Raw genomic sequence first — 9,806 nt, 5'->3', positions numbered from 1 at the left:
GAAAGGATATGACCCAACATGCACTTCAGTGCTTTGAAAGAGGTGCTGCTACTTGGTGGAGGATGTACCAAACCATCAATGCATGGCAAGGAGTAACCACTTGGGAAGAATTTAAGTTGACTCAGTTAAAGTCTCGGTTTGTGTCCCAGAAGTTGAAGCCTTATGGAAATGATATGAAGAAACCTTGTGCATGCAAGCTCTGTGGAGAAATAGGACACAACCATAAAGAACACAAGGATGAATGTCGTCATTGTGAAGGAAGTCACTTAGTTGAAGAATGCCCAACTTAAACATCCCAATTTTCAATTTGGATGTTATACATAGGTCATCATATGCATATCATATTTTATTTGCATTTTTGGTTGTGATCCTAGAAATCTTAAGCAACTCAAGGACCCAAGGAGAGAGTTGGAGGTTTCACAAATTTTTATATTTGAATTTTCTAAAATTTGAAAAGTGGATCAATTTGAATTTATATTTTTCTCTCCATTTATCTCCAATATTGAAAATAAAAGAGAGAAGATAATATGACTTCTTCAAAAGAGAGGAATATTGGAGGAAAAATTTTAAAATCAAATTTATATTTTATTTGCTATTTTATTTGAATTGAAAAATATGCATTTTTGAAAATTGCATTTTTAGGCCAGAAAAATGTTCACCATGTTCTAAATATTAGACTTAGACGGTGAAATTTTTTTTTGTTATTTTTAGATTTTTTTTAAATTTTATTAGGATTTTTCTTTCGGGCAAAATTTATTTATTTTAAAAAAAGTTTCGGACCGACTGGGCCGAAGGCCCAGCCGGCCTACCAGGCCGCCGCCACCTTCCTCCCGGGCGGGAGGTTTCCTGCCGCCGCACGGACGCCGAGGGAGTCCGAGCCGGACTCCCGTCACGCCACCCCCTAGCCCAAGGCAGCCGCCGCCCCGCCACCCCCTTTAAAGCCGGAGCCCCCCACTCTCTCCTCACCATCGCAAGCCGCCGCCGCTGCTTGGAGCCGCCGTCGCCGCCGTTGCAGCTCCACCTCGCGCCGCTCTCCGCACCGCCCGACGCCGCTGCCGCCTCGTCGGAAACAGCCGCCAACCTTGCCGGTTTTCGCCTGTTTTTAGGTATAAACCTAGATCGGTTTTTTTAGGTTTCGTCGATTTTCTTTCAGTTCAACGGTTTTAGATCGGTTTTTTTAGGGTTCGCTAGTTAGCGAACGTTTTCTGTTTAGTTCATTTTAATGAACGCGTTCGTTAGTTAGGTCTTCATAGCGAATGTTCGTTCGTTAGGTTTTTCTTTTTATTTTATTTTCGGCTAGGGACCTATCCGCGATTTCTTTTATCATAGTTTAGTCCCTGATCTTCAAACCCTCACAAATTTTTGCTCGTTCGTCCAAATCCAGTGAAACCAATGCCAAAATGTTTGTCTTGATCCCCTCTTTCCAGATAATCAACTTGAAAATGATTTTGATAATTTAAAATTTGGTTTCAAGCAGATTTGAATTCAAATTTCTTTTGATCGTAGTTTGAGTTTCGTAGCTCTGATTCGATTAATTCTTTTTGCAAATCGAAGCTGTTCAGCTGAACTTTCAATTTGGATCTTTTCTCTTGAGTTTTACCCTTGCATCTTATGCTTGAGTGCTCATGTATGCTATTGTTTTTTCACGATAGAGTTTCCGGAGTGCGAAGCATGCTACTACGAGTCACTAGGGTTTTCAGATCATCAGCAAGGGAAGTAACACTTTGATCATATCCCTTATTACACAGTTTTGTGCATTAGTTTCAATCCTAAAACATTGCATGAGTAGGATCTGTATAACATGTGGGTTTTGGGAAGTAGTTGTTTAGGTAGTACCTACTGCCTTTTAATCAAACCTTGGGAGTTACTACGTTATGCTTATATTGCTATGTTATGCTGGTAGACGTGGTTTGGTTTGAGTGATCCATGATAGATGTGAGAGTTTTATTTAATGGTTAAACTTAAGGTGGCTACTTTAATACACATATGGGTGGATTGGTTGAGGAACCCTGGAGTACCCAGTGGTTGTATGGGCACCTGGAGCAATCCAGTGTTGTCCTGGGATATCCTGGAGTACCTGTGTGATCATCCTACGGTTTGCCACCCAGGCTCAAAGAGATCATAAGATTATTCATGCTAGAAACTTCCATGTGCAGCCACAAGCCATTATGGGCTCTGGCATAGTTGAGTATGTTGTGTGACCTCTTTTAGTGGTAGGCTAGCAGATGTAGGGGAAGTAGGTGGTACTTTCTACCCAGAGTAAAGAGTTAATGCTTCGGAAAGACTGTGTCTCAGTCATCCATTTCTCAAACACCATGTAGTGTGAGAAATCCAATGGAGGAGATCGAGTCTTGTGGGGAAAAGTGCGCAAACCTCTGCAGAGTGTATAAACTAATCGTGGTTAGTCGTGTCCTCGGTTATGGACATCTTGAGTATGTGGTACTTGAATTATTGATTTGATCTCATCACTCTACTTAATTAATTGTTGGGTTGATAATTATTAATTTGGGATTGAGTTGGAGGAACCTTCTCAATGTTTTCAACAAACTTTGTAGTTAAATAAAATCTATTCCTTTGTTGTAGGGAAAAAACTGGCTTTTCGCAAAATGATAACCATAGAGTCTCCACCAGCCATATATGCATATAGTTATAGCTGTTACATGTTCATTGCTCTATAGTGTTACTTTGCCAGCATGTTCCATGTGCTGACCTACATAGGCTGCAACGTATCATGTTGTAGAGTTTTCAGACAAAGAGTAAGGTGCGCTAGGTCGTTGTCGTGCACTCAGCTATGCCATTGGAGTTGATGGACTCATTTACCCTTGAAGCTTCTGCAATTATCTTATTTAGATGGCCTTCAGCCATATTATTGTAATAAGCTCTCTCTTTGAGACATTCGATGTAATAAGTGTGTGATTGCATTCTGCTATAAATCCTCAAGTACTGTGTGTGTCAGCATTACCGATCCAGGAATGACACTTATACATAGAGATTTGACCGTTTGAGGTCGGATCGCTACACCAACTAGGCAAGTTAATTGTTTCTTGTGTGAAGGGACTGCCCACTACCTTTCTTAGTGTCACATTTACCCCGTGGTTCAAAGAACTATCCATCAGAAGAAATAAGCAATGAAAGGAGCCCTCATGGAAATTTTAGAAGAACCTATGATGAAGGAAGAGGTGGAGGACACACCCAAAAAAACCCAATTAAATCCTGCACCAAGTCATGCTATTCATGTGGAGAAGAAGGACACATCTCCCAAAATTGTTTGAATGGGGATCTAGTAAAATTCCCGATAGAAGAAGTAGAGTATGACCCACAGGAAATAGAAGCCCTGATTGGAACAGAAAAATCCAGGAAGAGAAATAGATTGGATTCCAGGAAGGACCTGAGTCATATCACCTGTTTCAGGTGCAAGGAGTCAGGGCACTACTTCAGCGGTTGCCCAAAAAGGAAGCCGAGGATCCAAAGAGGCTATACAATCACAAGGAAACCTCGAGACTTGTCATAAGTAATATGTTTCCATTGTAATGAAGCAGGGCACTTGGCCAGAGATTGTCCCAAGGAGAAAGAGACTTGTGATTAATAGTTGATTCTGTGAGAAAGATAGTAGTAGTCGTGGGAACATTTCTTTTTATATTGAGGTGTTGAGTTGTGACGCCTCGAGACCGATATGCCAGGTGTATTCCAGTTATTCGCTGACGTTGCCATGTCTTTTGCTTGCGTGTTGCATTTCATCATGTCACCTCTTGCATCGCATCATGTCATCATGCCATCATATCATTAATCTTATAACTTTTTAAATAAATTGTATGGATCTTCGATCTATTTAAATCGAGGGAATTCACATGGTGATTCTCTTTATAACATATCCTCCCGATATTAGGGAGCTATTATAAATATTCCATTAACTTGGAATCACCCATAACACAAATTGCACTACTCTTCAACTCTTCTTTTATCCGACTCAACTTCATATTTTTCCTTTTCATCTCTCTCAAGCCACACCCATGCATCATCACATCTCACTTCCTTCTTTTTTCATGTCTTTGCAAGTGACTTTATTCCTCCTCCTTTAATGTTCATCTTTTCCCTATAAATCTTGCCTCTTTCCTACACCCTCTGTGTCAGATTTCATCCCATTCGAAGTTGTTCTGGTCAGGTTCAAAAATGATTGAAGTTTGAGAATAATTCAAACTCTAATTATTTTTCTACCTTCTAAAATGCCAGAGCAATTTATTCAAACTCTACATAAATTCAGGGTTCGAGGTATATATTTATATATCTCATATCCCTAACCAAAAACCCCTGGATTTTCCCCCTTTGTTGATTGTTCATTTATATAAACAATAAATTAAATAAATGAAAGAATTTGGAGGGAGTGGAGAGCCCAGCAGCCTCCCTCTCCTCTGGGCCGGCCAGCCAGTCCGCCCTGCTCCCTCAGCCCACCAGAGGCCCAACGGGCACCCCCATCCTAACCCTAGCCTGTCTCCCACGCTCCCTCTCATCCTCCCGATATCGCCGCCACCCATGCACGCACGTAGCCTAGAACCGCTCGATCTCCTCTCCCTCCTCTCGCTATTTTCCTCACGCCCGATCCCCTCATCCCCTTCCTAGCGCCGCCGCCAGATCACCACACCCGCCCTTACCTTCGTCCTCGGCCGGCCTCTCTTTTCTCCTGTTCCCACGCATGTGCCTCCCTCTCCTGCGAGGTCGCCCGCCGCAGCGCCCTCCTCGCGCCGCCCTTATAGCTACGGCCACCACGCCAAGTCCCTCCATGAACGGCAGCAACCCCTCCTCGCCGCTCCGTTGTGCTCCGGAGGATAGGACCGCCGTGGATTAGCCCCAGCGACCATGCCCCTGCCGTCCCCGCGCCCTACTGCCTCCTGGAGTGTCGCGCCGTCGCCGTTCATCTTCAACCACGGGAGCGCAGTCCTCCTCCAACTCCGTCCCCTGGTTGCCTCTGTCTGCATCAAGCAGCAGCAGCTCGTCGCTCAGGGCCATGGCACCCGTGACGCCTCTTGCCCGAGCTCCCTGTTACCTGCATCGCTGTGCTGCTATCACCTGCTTCGGATCTTCCCGGCCAAACCTTGCCGCTGCCATGGCCTCTCACTTGTAGCCCCTCACCAAGCATGCTACGTGATGCTGCCCCGCTGCCCCTTCTGTCATTGCAAAGACCATTGAACACAGGGACACAAGACCGCCTCTATGGATTCCTTTCAACAAGTACCCCACAATGTGTACCACTTCCGTCACCAAGGTCGACACCACAAGTACCCCTTCAGTTCTTCAAGCCCGGCAAGTACCTGGACGCCCGATGCCTAGAACGCCTACCGTCGACCCCGTGGATGTCAAGTACCTCTACGAACCGTGTACGACTATCGTCGCCGAAGGCCATCGAGTGAACAACAACCGTCGCTGTGGATCTGACAAGACCTCTGAGATCGACTTCATGGACCGACAAGTACTTTGACGACCGTTGTTCGCCAAGTACCCCTTCGGCTCGCTAAGTTCGACTACCGATGACATGTACCACTACCATCGCCGAGATCGCGAGAACCTCTACCGACGACCTCGGAGTGTGTACGATGACCGTTGTCGAAGACCCGTACCTCTACCGCTTTCCGAACACGAACGTCTACTTCCCTAAACGCCCCGGGAACGTCTACTTCCACTACTTCCTCACCGCATCGAACTCGAACCGCTCCGATAATGCATGCTACAAAGGTATAACCGCCGAGATGGGAGTCCGAGAACGAATGCTTGTGTTGTATGAGATGCACCCTTTGTCTGCACCATGTCCGTTTTGTCACTCATTTCCATGCCACTAACCCGTGGGAACCCGGTTACCGGGAGCACCCCACCGTTCATCGCATGACATGCTCCCGTCACTTTCTTTTGCACTGACGTCTCAATGAGGTGTCGGAACCGGAATGTTGTCATGGCACCGTTTCGTTATCGTCGCCGTGGCACCCCTTTCATTTCCGCCATGATGACAAATGCTTCTTAATATGCTCTTGTCAACATTTTCATAAATACTGCATAAAACTTGCAGATGCCATCCGCATCATGATAACAACATCAAGAATGTTTAAATTGTTGTTTGCTTTAATTTGCTAAATGCATATGGGGTTTTACCGGAATTGTTGTTTGGCGTTTCGGCCTCATTTAAACTTGCCTAAATATATAATTTCTTTATGCTTCTCCTCTTGCCATGTTTAACAACATTTAATATTGTTGAGTACCTAAACGAGAGAGAACTAAATAATTGATGTGGTGTTCCGTCAATATGCAACCCGTTGCATATTGAGCTCCACTTAACTTGTAGTTTTGTTTGTGCACTTTGCCATGCCATGCCATGTATCATTTAAATCGGACATGCATCATACTTGGTTGTGCATCATGCCATGATTCTGTGTTGGTTTTTTATTATGTTGTGTGCTTCTTTCCGGGTTGCTTCTCGCGTTAGCTTCGGTTTCGTTCTGGAGTTGTAGGATTCGTTCGACTACGTCCGTTTGTCTTCTTCATGGACTCATTCTTCTTCCTTGCGGGATCTCAGGCAAGATGTACATACCCTGGAAATCACTTCTATCTTTAATTGCTAGTTTTTCGCTCTTTTGCTATGCTGCGATACCTACCACTTGCTATATCATGCCTCCCATATTGCCATGTCAAGCCTCTAACCCACCTTTCCTAGCAAACCGTTGATTGCCTATGTTACCGCTTTGCTCAGCCCCTCTTATAGCGTTGCTAGTTGCAGGTGAAGATGGAGTTTGTTCCATGTTGGAACATGGATATTGTTGGGATATCATTACTATTACATCTTGTTTACATTAATGCACCTATATACTTGGAAAAGGGTGGAAGGCTCGGCCTTATGCCTGGTGCTTTGTTCCACTCTTGCCGCCCTAGTTTCCGTCATACCGGTGTTATGTTCCTTGATTTTGTGTTCCTTACACGGTCGGGTCATAATGGGAACCCCTTGACAGTTCGCCTTGAATAAAACTCCTCCAGCAAGGCCCAACCTTGGTTTTACCATTTGCCACCTAAGCCTTTTTCCCTTGGGTTCTGCAGACTCAAGGGTCATCTTTATTTTAAACCCACGGGCCAGTGCTCCTCTGAGTGTTGGTCCAACCTGTCAGCCACCGGTGGCCACCAGGGGCAACACTGGGTTGGCCTACCGGAAGTTTGGATAATCTAGTGTGCCCTGAGAACGAGCTATGTGCAGCTCCTATCGGGATTTGTCGGCACATCCGGGTGGCTTTGCTGGTCTTGTTTTACTATTATCGAAATGTCTTGTAACTGGGATTCTGAGTCTGCTCGGGTCTTCCTGGGAGAAGGAATATCCTTCGTTGACCGTGAGAGCTTGTGATGGGCTAAGTTGGGACACCCCTGCAGGGTTTTGAACTTTCGAAAGCCGTGGCGCGGTTATGGGCGGATGGGAATTTGTTAATATCTGGTTGTAGAGAACTTGACACTTAACTTAATTAAAATGCATCAACCGCGTGTGTAGCCGTGATGGTCTCTTCTCGACGGGGTCCGGGAAGTGAACACGGCTCTTGTGTTACGTTTGAACGTAAGTAGTTTTCAGGATCACTTCTTGATCTTTGTAGCTTCTTGGCCGTGCTTTGCTTCTCTTCTCGCTCTCATTTGCGTAAGTTAGCCACCATATATGCTAGTGCCTACTGCAGCTCCACCTCACTACCTTTTCCCTACCCATAAGCTTAAATAGTCTTGATCGCGAGGGTGTGAGATTGCTGAGTCCTCGTGACTCACAGATTACTTCCAAAACCAGTTGCACGTGCCGATGATGTCAGTGCAGGTGACGCAACCCAGCTCAAGGAGGAGCTCGATGAAGATCGTGTTCGTTGTGTTGTTTCGTTTCTAGTTGATCAGTAGTGGAGCCCAGTTGGGGCGATCGGGGACCTAGCAATAGGGGTGGTATTTCTTTATTTGGTTCCGTAGTCGGACCTTGATTGTATTCTGGATGATGTAATGCTATATTTATGTATTTTGTGAAGTGGCGATTGTAAGCCAACTCTTTATCCCTTTCTTATTCAGTACATGGGATGTGTAAACATTACCCCTCTTGCGACATGCCTACTATGCGGTTATGCCTCTAAGTCATGCTCCGACACGTGGGAGATATAGCCGCATCGTGGGTGTTACAAGTTGGTAATCAGAGCCTTCCCCGACTTAGGAGCCCCTGCTTGATCAAATCGTTGGCGTTGTTGAGTCTAGAAAAATGTTTTGAGTCTTATAGGATTATATATATCGAAGAGTAGGATTCTTTTTACTCCTCAGTCCCTTCATCGCTCTGGTGAGGCCTCCTGACGTAGAGTTTTGACTCTTCTCTTCTCAAATTTCATGAATTTTTTTAGGATCACGCAGGTATCTTGGAATCGTTCCGATGGTTTTGTGACGAGAACATTGTTCTTGGTGCCTCCTGACATTTAGGGGTTGTGGCAGTGTCCCGGGGAGTTGAGCTTCGAGGTGTTGTCGTCACAATTTTATCGTTGCAATTCTGGAATACCTGAGTTCGCCGACATCGAAAATCTCTTTTATGCAGTTGTTGGTGAGATAACCTCGACGCCACCCAGTACTGGGGCGGGAGTTCGGGAGTATTGCCATAACTCGTATAACGGATTCTTTTTGAAGGTTGAGGTAAATGATTTCCTAAGGTTTCTTGGTTATGTGTTGAAGGATGGATACAGCTGGATGTAGGATTTGCTAGTTTTGGGTGAGATATTATGCTTCCCCTGTATCCCCAACACCTGATTGCATAACCGAAAAGTTTCGGGAGTTTATAAGTGGGAATTCAAGTAGCTCCTAGAATATCTTTCCAACAAACACATGATACGATATGGGATCTATCATATGTTTGTTTCCGGCTTATTTTGCAAGCCAATCCTTTGTTTTGTTTTGATTGTAGTATTCGAGTTGCTTCAATGCCAAGTGTTGATTCCATACCTTTCCTAAGCGGTGTTCTCATATATCTATGTGAATGCTAATCCTTCTTGATCATCGAGATTGTCATCTAAATTTCTTCTTTACCGGCGTCTTTCTCTTCAAGTGGATCTGATCATTTCAACATTTGCAAGATCCAATCTTAGTTCTTCTCAACGGTGTTCATTTCATTCGTCCCAAGCTGCCTTTGTTTTCCTGCCCTCCCACCCTTTTTCTTCAAGGAGTCAGATTTCTTAATCAAGTATCCATTTTATTCATGTGAAGTCTCTCCATTCTTTTCCATTAATATTCTTATCCGGTGATTCTCAGGAAGATACTAACGGAGCTTTAAGTTCATCATTCGTCATTCTTTTTTCTCCGGTGGTTTCAAGTCAAGCTTGTGTTGATCATATCCTTTTCCTCGTTTCAAATGCTTTCTCATGCCGGTGCACCTCTTAATCATCCACTCCTCGCTATTCATTTGTCTGGAGTGCTGAAGAGATCTCAGAAGGCTCGTCTTTTCATTCAAGATCAGTTCAACCTATTTCGAGGTTGTTATCTCATTCAAGCCATTTAACTCAACCGGTGCAATCTCTCTTTTCAAGTAATCGTTCAACGGTGTTTCTTTGGAGTGGGCCCTAACCCATAGGTGTTTTCCCATGATCTTACCCGACTCTTCTAATCTTCCCGGAGTTACTCTCAATTCTTCTCCAAGTTTGACGTAAGAATTAATTATCATTAGTCATATGTCTCTCTCCAAGATCTTTCAAATTCTTTTCATCTTTGGCAACCTTTCCTATTTTAATCATTCCGGAGTGTCTCAACAAATCTTGATGTTGTTTCTCATCGTCATTCTCGGA

The sequence above is a fragment of the Triticum urartu genome, chromosome 7A, assembly GCF_056163025.1.
Source record: "Triticum urartu cultivar PI428250 chromosome 7A, HENAU_Tu73, whole genome shotgun sequence".
In the NCBI taxonomy this organism is placed as follows: domain Eukaryota; kingdom Viridiplantae; phylum Streptophyta; class Magnoliopsida; order Poales; family Poaceae; genus Triticum; species Triticum urartu.
Note: the sequence above shows the minus strand (reverse complement) of the source record.